This window comes from Triticum aestivum, chromosome 4D (assembly GCF_018294505.1).
Source record: "Triticum aestivum cultivar Chinese Spring chromosome 4D, IWGSC CS RefSeq v2.1, whole genome shotgun sequence".
NCBI classification, from domain to species: Eukaryota; Viridiplantae; Streptophyta; class Magnoliopsida; order Poales; family Poaceae; genus Triticum; species Triticum aestivum.
Window position 1 is genome coordinate 241215024 of NC_057805.1, and position 11535 is coordinate 241226558.

Here is an 11535-nt window from a genome sequence, read left to right on the forward strand (position 1 = left end):
TAAGCTTTTTCTCGATTGATATTCATTTTTTCATCTATCTCATGAAATTTCCCTTCTATTAAGCGATAAAGAGCAATTGACGAAGTCAGCAGGAAGTCCGTCAGATGACGGTATGGATCAAAGGAATCCTCCTATCTTCGACTGAACACCCTTTTACTGGGATTTCGCATTCCTATTCCGATTGGCAGAAGCCTTTCTTTCTGTTTGTGCCGCCCTATGGCGATTTCTTACTCAACGTTTGCACTTTCTTACCAACTCTTGTACAAGTTAGGTTCAGCGTTGTTCTGACGATTAAGATTTCTCTGTTTGACGGTTTTTACCTTCAACAACCTTTGTTGCATCACTTCTCGATAGCTTTAGTGCTCGGAGAGTAAGCATAGCATATTGTCAGCTAGTTATTTATTGATAGCAAACAGCTAGTAGGTCAAGCCGGAGCCTTCACTCACTCAGCTTGGGTCAGCACCGTATCTCTAATTGGCGGAGACGAACTCCAATCCACCCACTTCATTTGTTTCCCAAGGAGGGTCATCAGCGAGTCCGCTCTCCCCAAGGTAGTTAAAAGGCGTAGGTACGCATTCCCCTGCACCAATGTACCGAAGCACTTTACCTTTAATCACTAGATGGGCTCGAGCCAGGGTCCTATTTTCGTTCTCCATGACTTCAAAGCTGCTTCTCTTTATCAATTCTGGACAGTTCTATAAACATTGGTACCAGGGGTTCTATGACCAAAAATCTTATATTTTTTTTTCTCCTGGCGTTTATGTATTTATTATCGCTGTCTAAATGCGATGACTGTCGTCAGCAAGTATCCAGTGCCCATAGTCGAAGAACTCCTGGATGTCTGGTGCCTCATGGTTTTCTAAACCCGATCTCAGAGCTGGTTATCACCAGATTCGTATGGCAGCTGGCGATGAATTCAAAACAGCCTTCCAGACTCTGGAAGGGCACTACGAGTACAAGGTCATGTCCTTCGGCCTCGCGGGAGCACCAGCCACCTTCTTGGGAGCCATGAACGCCACTCTCAAACAAACCCCTTCTGCGCAAATGCGCCCTGGTGTTATTTGACGACATTTTAGTCTACAGTGCCTCTCTTGAAGATCACACAATCCACTTGCAATCAGTGCTTGAGTTGTTAAGAAGGGATCAATGGCAAGTCAAACGCTCAAAGTGCTCTTTCGCTCAACGCCAGTTATCCTATTTGGGCCATACTATCAGCCAGCATGGGGTTGCCACTGAAACCCACAAAATTAAGAACATTGCCAACTGGTCTTCTCCGCAATTAGTCAAAGAAGTCCGCAGCTTCTTAGGTTTGGCCGGCTACTACAGGTGCTTCGTTCGCCATTTCGGCATCATTGCAAAGCCACTGACACATCTCCAGAAAAACATGGGGAGATCCTGAGCTTTGAGGCAACTAAAGAAATATGATGCTTTTCAGTTATATTTAAGAACAGAAGAGGAAGACAAAGCAACCCTAGGATTTCTCTGCTCCCAGTGCTTAATACGAAAAGCTCAACATAACCTAGCTGTCTATTATAATTATATAATAACTAATAGTGAAATATCAAGCAAACAGAACAGGTTGATAAATTATTATTAAATATGAGTTTGTCTGGCTCTAATATCATTTTATATCAATATACCTCGTTCATTAATATTTTATGATGTTTTACATTATTTAAATATTATGAGTACAAGGTTATGCATATTGATCTTGTACTATAAGGATTGATAAGCCATTATTCAAACTCTTCTCCTATGTGAAGGTTTCGGAGAAGCAGCAAGCTGTTCGGATTCAAGTTAGCTTTGAGCAGGCCTCGGGCGAGGAAATGCTTTGGCTGTGCCAGGAGAGAGTCAGCTCAGGGGCTTTTGGGCGGAGCCAAAGTGGTCCACATACGTACCATTTCCATCATCACAAGATCCCCTTTTTCTGTGTGCATAGAGATAAAGTGTGCTCTTATATTTAGATAAGAGAGAGATTTTTCTTAGCGTTTCCCCTTATCGGCTTGATCTTCTTCTGCCCCTCGGTAGAGTGAGTCTACTTAGCGAACTGGCAGGACGCGGAGATCGATTGATCAATATGCATATCGAGCATCTATAGTTATTCTCTCTTCCCAAAAGATATCTCAAGTCGCTTCCAACGTTTTGATGAGTAAGGGAGGGTATTTTCAACAAGATAACTATGGACGACCATCTTCCAATTTCCAATCTATATCTTTCATTGGGTAAGTAAGGGGAATAAGCAAGAACGGTGGAAAGCTTAAGAAAGTGCTAGTTCGTTTGCTGCGAATGGGTGGAATTGGTATCCCCAAAAGGTTGTTCTCTTAAAACCTCTGGCAAGGGGGTGTGGAATAGTTCAAGTCTATCCCTTTGGTTAAGCTACTATTGTTATACATCTCTACTATTATGGGCCACCGCTTACTTAAAGGAAGTCGAGTACACATCTCCTTCAACCTGAAGGGCGAGGACCCGCAACGACGTAACGTTTCAAAGAAAAGTAACTAGCATAGGAGAGTGATCAGAAAGCATACGACTTGAGGGAGGGTTGGCTAATCAAATTAGAATGAAGATTCCGCTCTATATGATAAACGTTGGTTGACTTTGATATGAAGTGTTCATTGTGTTTTCTATTCGTTCAGACCCCCATAGTGCTTCTCGTTGTGACTGAAGGAATGTTCATTCTGTGCAAGATATATGCTAGTTTACAAGCATGAGACCCTCCTTTCGGGCCGGTAGACAGAGGCCTCAGTTCCAACGAAATGGGGAGCAAAAAGAGGTCGTGTCATACCATACAGAAGAAATGAATGAAAGATATTCCTACTGTTTTTGTGCCTATTAGTACTTTGCTCTGACCACATCTGGAGGAGTAGTTTGTTTTTATTTTGTAAAGCGAGCCCAAGGAAATATATAGGAGAACATAGCTTGTTTTGTAGTCAGTAAATTCAAAGGCTCAAATCGTCTATATCAATGCAAGTATAGCTGGATGGAGTGACTCGTGCTTTCGAACCATAAACTAATGCCACCTCTCGGGAGCGCGTGTTACTATTCCATTCTCTGGAGCACAATCCAACGGAAAAAAGTATGTTTCCAACCCACACCTTTAGTTGTTCCAGCTCGTGAGGAGACGACTATGGAATTCAGATTTCCTTTCTCTCGAAGCAAGCCAGTCCTTAATTAATGATAGGGAAGGAAGGAATTGCTCTTAGGCTTGTGAGTCTTTTTATCATATGGATGGGTCGTACAACCCTTACATGGTCTCTTGGCATGAAATTGGGTATTTTTCGTTTATGGCGAGATGGAAGTTATTTGCAAAGAATGCCAACTTAGGACTGTCAAAGTGGAAATCGTATCAACCCACTGAAACCACTCTTTGGAATGGAATGCATCGTGTTGTGCATTGGAGTGGAAAAGTCGAATAATCAAGACATGGATCTAGTATCAACATGACCCACCTTCCATTCTCATGACCCAACTTATTCAATCACTTCCATTATCTTTCTATTGTTACAAATCGACAACAAAAAACATCCCTCAGAATTCTTGTTCGATAGGAAAAAATAGCTCTTTAACCAGAAATAGCAAGCAACATGTTTTTCTTCTCTCTTCCGGGCACACACCCTATCGGGTGACGCCATTGACAAACACCCTAAAGGGGAAGCAACACTTCCTATAACAGAAAAGGCAATATCTGAAATCTTTAAGCAACTAAAAAAGACGTATACGAAAAGATATGTGTTGAAAAGGGATGGTCAATAACAAGATGAACCCAATGCCCAATCTTCCCAATAGCATTCCTTAACTCTTGAATTGATACACTTGTTCATGGCATCTATTCTCTATCTTCACTTTTCACCTTCTCATCCTTAACCTCAGTGATCTGTTCCTCCTAGACATCCTTCTGCGTACAAAAACAAAGGAAGAAGCACGGGCATAAATCAATAGAATAGTTTAGTTTCAGAAGTCTTTTTTGATTGGTATATCAATCATCGTTTATAGGGAAATAGTTAGAATAGGAAAGCTCTGTTGTTACTAATGTTTGGGTTTTTGTTTACGACAATAGTAGGTTTCTTGCTTGTCATATTTAGATTATAAGCATCAGTTACATTTGACGTCCAGCCTTTTTATAGAAGAGAAAGGAAGGTTAAGGGCAAGGGCGCAGCATAATATATAAGAAAAACTTGATCTTTGAGGGGAAAATTTTCCAACTAGACCGATAAATGAGAAAAAGTACCAGTCGTACCAAGAACCAAAGGCGCCAGCTTTCATTGATATATATATATCGTATCTTTTAGCTGAAAATCTATGGATAAGAACCGGCTCTAGGAGGAGGGGTGGTGCGACAGAGCAATGAAAAGCTGGGATCTTTCCTTATCTTCGGTCGTGACGCCTTTTCCTTTTGTATGAGAAAGTGCTACAAAACATCCTTCTCGCAGGTTATGTTCTACTCAAGCAAGCTCTCTCCTATTCTTCATCCACCAACTAGCAGGAACGTAGGAGCACAAGAGGGTCATCATCTTCTGAAACGATTGGCTTTCGATCTGCTTTCCAAGAGGTGGTTTCTGACATGTCCAGAAAGAGTGGATTGGCATGTCAAGTTGCTTTCTCGGACCCTAACATAAACCACCGATGTTGAGGATATAACTACTGGAGTCACCCGCCCAGGAGGGGCCGGGTTATGCTATGACGATCATCACATGAAGCCCAATCTCAAGTTTGAGGATGGCGGTTCAGTAATGGGCCTAAGGCCTAGAGGCGGCTTAAGGCCCGTAGTGATAAACCGCCGTTAAGGCATGACTTGTAGTGTAAGGCAAGAATAGTTAAGAGTCTGAGCCGGACACTGTTCATAAGCCGGCCGTGACTCTGAGAGCCGCTGGGCGTTAACCTCTCTATATAAAGGGACGACCCAGCGGCGGTTCAGGACAAGTAAGATCAGATCGATAGCCAGGCATAGCGGTTTAGCTCCCTGGTCATCGAAACCCTAAGTAATTCCACCTCAACTGGAGTAGGCTTTTACCTTCACCGTAAGGGGGCGAACCAGTATAATCCTCGTGTCCCGTTTAACCCCTTTAAGCTTCCTAGTTGCGATGGCTCCACGACTAAGTCCTTGCACGAGGATATCTGCCGTGACTATTCCACGACAGTTGGCGCCCACCGTGGGGCCAGCGCACGGTGGATTTGAGTTCTTGAAGGGCAGCTTCGAAGGGCTCAAGGGATACGCTGTGGGCCGGATGACCAAGAGTCGTCGCGGCAAGCTCTACATCGACGACGCAGGCTGGGGCCCCAACACCGACTCAATCGAGTACGGGTACCGGGTCCCCTTCGGTGGAATCCACGTTTTCATTGGCAAGATTGGTGAGCCGGGCCCAGAGCCGGACCTCTGCACCGACCTCGTCGAGACGGCTCAGCGTGCGAGACTCGCCCAGACTCTGCCTACCTTGAAGCATGCTTTCGTGGGATGCGTCCATGGAGGACTCTCTGAAGGATCTGGATCTGGCGATGAGACGGCCGCCCGCTCTAACGGCGAGTCATCCACAGATGAGACCAACTCGTTATATCAACTTCAAGATGGCAGGCTCAGGGTTGTTCCGATGGCGACAGTATTCCGGACCCCTTTTGAGCCGCCAATCCGGGTTGGAATCTTCATGGCAGACACACAACCTGTTCAAAACCCCGCCGCTGGGGCAAGAGGCCCTGTGCACTCGCCGGCTCAGGTGCTAATGGATCTCACGGATAAGATGACGGCCCTGTTAACTGCCATGGTCGTTCCGGCGGATCAAGCTCGACATGATGCAGAAGTGGCACAACTAAAATTGGACATAGCGCAGGCCAAGGAAGACCTGGCAGCGGAAGGAGTTAGGATGGCTGCAGAGCGGGCGGCTCTGGACGCCCAGACTCAGTTTATTCAGGCCCAGTCTTTCCGGCTCACGATGGATCAGAACGCATCCAATGAGGTCATGAGAAGGAGGTATCAGAAGGCCCAATCTCGGCTCCCTCCGGTTTATGATCCTCGCAACCTCTTCAACACACCCGGTGCAGGGCCTAGCAACCCGCCAGAGATAAATCAGATCACGACACCCGGGGTGGGAACGCTGGTTCAGGCACTAGTGATGGGGCCTCCCCGTGTGAATACTGCACCGCCTCCATATGTGCCAACACCACCGGGTCATTATTCTAACCCGTTGGAAAATATGATCGCTGCAACAACACGATTGGCGGCTCTTTCGGTTGAGGGTGACTCCCCAACGGCGGTCGAAACCCACAGGGTCAGAGAACTTCTTCAGACGGCTTTGGCGCAACAGGAGGCATATTCGTATAGCCGGGACAGGATTCATTCGACCCCTCGACAGGCAATTCGTCAAAACCGGAGTCCGAGTTATAGCAGACACATGGCGTCGGCGACCGGCTCAAGCAACGTCCGGCACCATGACTTTCCTGGGGGGCATGGCCCGGCACATAATGGAGCCTTTAATGCGGTAGATCAAGACAGAGCGCGTCAGGATGCTGAGCAGGCGGCTCAGATGACGACTTATCAGCCTTTTCCGGTTTACCCGACGGCTTCTATTGAGGCAGGCATGGCTACAAGAGCCGGAGGCGTCCTTTGCCTGGTGCCGGCTCTCCGTAACGAACGTCTGCCCAAGGATTTCAAAGGACCTAGGTAGGTACCTAATTACACGGCTGATTTACAGCCCGGAGCATGGTTGAGAGCTACGAGATGGCTATGGAGTTGCTGGAGGTCAGCGAAGCGACAATGGCCAAATACTTCGCCATGATGTTGGATGGGACTGCCCGCACTTGGTTGAAGGGACTCCCGCCCAATTCCATCGGGTCATGGGCAGAGCTAAAAGCCCGGTTCATCCGAAACTTCAAAGATACAAGTAGGCAATCAATGTCAATTGTGGATTTGACTAACTGCAAATAGCAAGAACGCGAGTCTACAACCCATTGGGTACGCCGGGTCAAAGAGATAATACATTTGTCTGATAAGATGGATGCCGGCTCTGCCGTCTTGATGTTGGAGCAAAATTGTCCTTTTGCGCCCCTGAAGATGAAGCTTGGGTGGCTCAAGCGCGATTGCAACGATATGGGTACACTGATGGTGGCTCTGGTCAAGTACGCCGACTCTGATAGTACCAAGGATCCCGCGTCTGATGAGGAAAAGACAGGGAAGGGAAAGAAGAATGGCAAAGGCAAGGGCCCTCAGTATAACCCGGCGAACTAGGGAAGTAATAAACGTAAGGCTGATGGCAGTATGGAATTTGTGGTCAACACCAATGCGCAACGTAACAACCACCGACGTAAGGGGAGACCACCTCCCCGATCCGCCGGATCAGGCCCGACGCTTGAGCAATTGTTGAATGAGCCCTGTCCAAGGCACGGTTCTAGGGAGAAGCCAGCCACTCATCTATGGGAAGACTATGCAATCATGAAAGCTTTCAAAAATTCCAACACTTTCAATGGCAACAATGGGCAGGGCGGCGGCTTTCATGGCCCGGGCGGCGGTTCAAATTCAATTTTTCAGAATTTTCAAGGTAATCAAGGGGGGTTAAACCAGCAATCTGGCCAGGGTAATCAGCAGCAGCAGCAGGGGGGATATCAGACCAATCCGAAGCAGCTCAACAGTGGACAGTATCATGTGTTTACTACCAGTTTGTGCAAGCGAGACCAGAAGCTTCATAAAAGGGCTGTGAACGCTGTTGAGCCGGCGGTTCCACGTTACTTGCGATGGTCTGAGCAACCTATTGTATGGAGTGGGGAGGATCACCCTCCCCGGGTTGATAATCCGGGTCACCTGGCTTTGGTGGTGGCTCCTCAGGTTGGTGGGTATAAATTCACTAAGGTGCTCATGGACGGGGGCAGCATCATCAACATCCTCTATTATGAGACCTTCCGTCGTATGGGATTAACCGATAAAAACCTCAGCCAGTCCAATACTGTTTTCCACGGCGTGGTGCCTGGTAAGTCAGCATATCCAGTTGGTAAGATCGAGCTAGAAGTAGCCTTTGGAGATGAGTACAACTCCAGGGCGGAAAAACTGACTTTTGAGGTGGTCAAGATCAGAAGACCGTACCATGCTCTATTTGGGCGGCCGGCTTACGCCAAGTTCATGGCACGGCCGTATTATGTATATTTGCAGCTCAAGATGCCGGGTCACAACGGGACCATTACGGTTCATGCAACTGAAAAGTAGCTTTGGAGTGCGAGGAAGGTGACGCTGCTTATGCTGAATCTGTTTGTGCGACAAAGGAGTTGAAGTTTTATAAGGATAATGTTGACCCAGCAGATATGACGTCTCTGAAAAAGCCAACCACGGAGCATGAGCCGGTAATGAAATTTAAGTCGGCCGAGACTAAGCTTGTTGACTTTGTTCCAGGTGACTCATCTAAGCAGTTCAGCATTAGCGCCAATCTGGATCCTAAATAGGAAGGCGCACTCATCGAGTTCATCCGTGAGAACCGGGACATCTTTGCATGGAAACCTTCTGACATGCCGGGTGTACCGAGAGAGCTCGCTGAGCACACTCTTAATATTGGTCCAAAATTTAAGCCAGTCAGGCAATTCCTCCGGCGGTTTAATGAGGAGAGGCGGAAGGCCATTGGTGAGGAAGTAGCTCGGCTCTTGGCGGCCGGGTTCATTGTGGAAGTCTTTCATCCAGAATGGTTAGCTAACCCGGTGCTCGTACTCAAAAAGAACGGCACCTGGCGTATGTGTGTGGATTATACGGATTTAAACAAGGCTTGTCTGGCTGATCCTTTTGCTCTCCCTCGTATTGATCAAATTATTGATGCTACGGCGGGTTGTGAGCGTTTGAGTTTTTTGGATGCGTACTCTGGTTACCATCAGATCAAAATGGCTATTAAGGACCAAGAGAAGACGGCGTTCATTACTCCCTTTGGAGCTTTCTGTTATGTGTCTATGCCTTTTGGGCTCAAGAGTGCATAAGCGACTTACCAGCGTTGCGTGCAGAGTTGTCTTCATAATCAGATTGGGCACAACGTTCATGCCTATGTGGATGATATTGTGGTCAAATCCAGAGAGAAGGAGACCTTGATAGATGATCTGAGAGAGACCTTTGATAATCTCCGGGTCTACAAGATGATGCTCAACCCGGCCAAGTGTGTTTTTGGTGTTCCTGCAGGCAAGCTCTTGGGTTTTCTGGTTTCTCACAGAGGCATTGAAGCTAACCCGGAGAAGATCAAGGCAATCACCTCTCTGGCTAAGCCGGCGTGCATAAATGACGTCCAGCGTCTGGCGGGTCGCATCGCTCCTTTGAATCGATTTATAAGCCGCTTGGGCGAAAAAGCCATACCACTGTATCAGATGATGAAGAAAACAGATGACTTTGTCTGGAGTGATGCTGCTAATGCTGCTTTTGAGGATTTGAAAAGACAGTTAGCTGAGCCGCCAGTCCTTGCTGCTCCTGTTGATAAGGAGCCCTTATTGTTGTATGTAGCCGCTAACACACGAGCCGTCAGTGTGGCCATCGTGGTGGAGCGCAAGGAGGCGGGTAAGGAACATCCGGTTCAGCGGCCGGTTTACTACATCAGCGAAGTACTCATTGAGTCCAAGCAACGGTATCCACATCGGCAGAAGCTTGTTTATGGTGTGTTCATGGCAAGCCGGAAGCTTAAGCATTATTTCCAGGGCCAGCCCATCATTGTGGTTAGTTCTGCTCCTTTAGGAGATATCATCCAAAACAGAGAAGCCACCGGAAGAGTTGCTAAGTGGGCCATTGAACTTGGGCCTCATGATCTAAAGTATGTGCCACGCACTGCTATCAAATCTCAAGCATTGGTAGACTTCATCAACGACTGGACAGAACTGCAGATGCCTGAGGAGAGGCCAGATAACACATACTGGACTATTCACTTCGACGGGTCCAGGCAGTTGGAGGGCTCGGGGGCTGGAGTCGTTTTAGCTTCCCCTCGAGGTGACAAATTTCGTTATGTGCTACGGTTGATGTTTCCCTGTACTAACAATGCAGCTGAGTATGAGGCCTTGCTCCATGGTCTTCGGATGGCTAAGGAGATGAGCTTAAGCCGGGTGAGATGCTTTGGCGACTCAGATTTGGTGGCTCCACAGGTATCAGGCAAGTGGGATTCCAAGGACCCCCTCATGGCGGCTTATCACCGTGAAGTTGATGCCATCGCCGGGCATTTTCAGGGTTATCAAGTGGAGCACATTGACCGCAGAAAGAACGAAGCGGCTGATGCCTTAAGCCGGCTGGGCTCTCAGCGTAAGCCGGTGCCACCTAATACTTTCTTGGATATTCTGCATAACCCTTCTGTCAAGTTGCCTACAGAGGAAGACTTGGCTATTCCTGACCCAGAAGCACAGTTGGTGGCAGCTCTTCACGTTATCCCAGATTGGACAGTGCCATACTTGGCTTACATGACCCGGGGAGACTTGCCTAAGGATGACACTTTGGCCAGACAGATAACCCGGCGGTCTAAGTCAATGATAATTATCAATGGCGAGCTGCATCATCGCAGTGTTACTGGGGCTTTTCAGCGTTGTGTTTCCCCTAAGGAGGGTCAAGAAATTTTACGAGAGATTCACGAGGGGGATTGTGGCCATCATGCTGGCTCGAAATCCCTTATGGCAAAGGCTTTTTGTCATGGTTTTTGTTGGCTGACGGCTCACGCTGACGCAGAGGACTTAGTCAGTAAATGTGATAGTTGTCAGAAGTTCTCAAGACGTGCTCACGTGCCGGCTCAAGAGTTGAGGATGATTCCAATCACTTGGCCATTTGCAGTCTGGGGGCTTGATATGGTTGGTCCTTTCAAAAGGTCCAAGGATAAGAAGACCCACCTCTTGGTGGCGGTGGACAAGTTCACAAAGTGGGTTGGGGCAGAGCCAGTTAGTAAGTGTGACGCAGCCACGGCGGTTCAGTTCATGAAAAAGGTGATATTTCGCTTTGGTTTTCCACACAGCAATATAACTGACAATGGTACCAATCTGTCTAAAGGCGCCATGGAAGAATTTTGCCAACGAGAGCATATTCGGCTTGATGTTTCATCAGTAGCTCACCCCCAATCCAATGGTCAAGCTGAGAGAGCCAATCAGGAAATCTTGAAGGGCATCAAGCCCCGGCTTTTGGTCCCTTTGCAACGGATGCCGGGTTGCTGGGTGGAGGAGTTACCCTCTGTGTAATGGAGCATCAATACTACTCCTAACAGGTCTACGGGTTACACGCCTTTTTTCATGGTCTACGAAGCTGAGGCGGTTCTCCCTAGCGACATCCGTCATGACTCGCCTCGAGTGGAGGCTTATGTCGAGGCGGACAATGAGCAAGCGCATCAAGATGCTCTTGACTTGTTGGACGAACAACGTGACGTAGCAGCAGCTCACTCGGCGATTTACCAACAAGACCTGCGCCGCTATCACAGCCGCCGGGTTAAGTCCAGGGCCTTTCAGGAAGGTGATTTGGTGCTCCGGCTCATCCAGGATCAAACAGATGCACACAAGCTATCCCCACCTTGGGAAGGGCCCTTTGTGGTCAGCAGGAACTTGCACAATGGGTCATACTACCTCATCGAT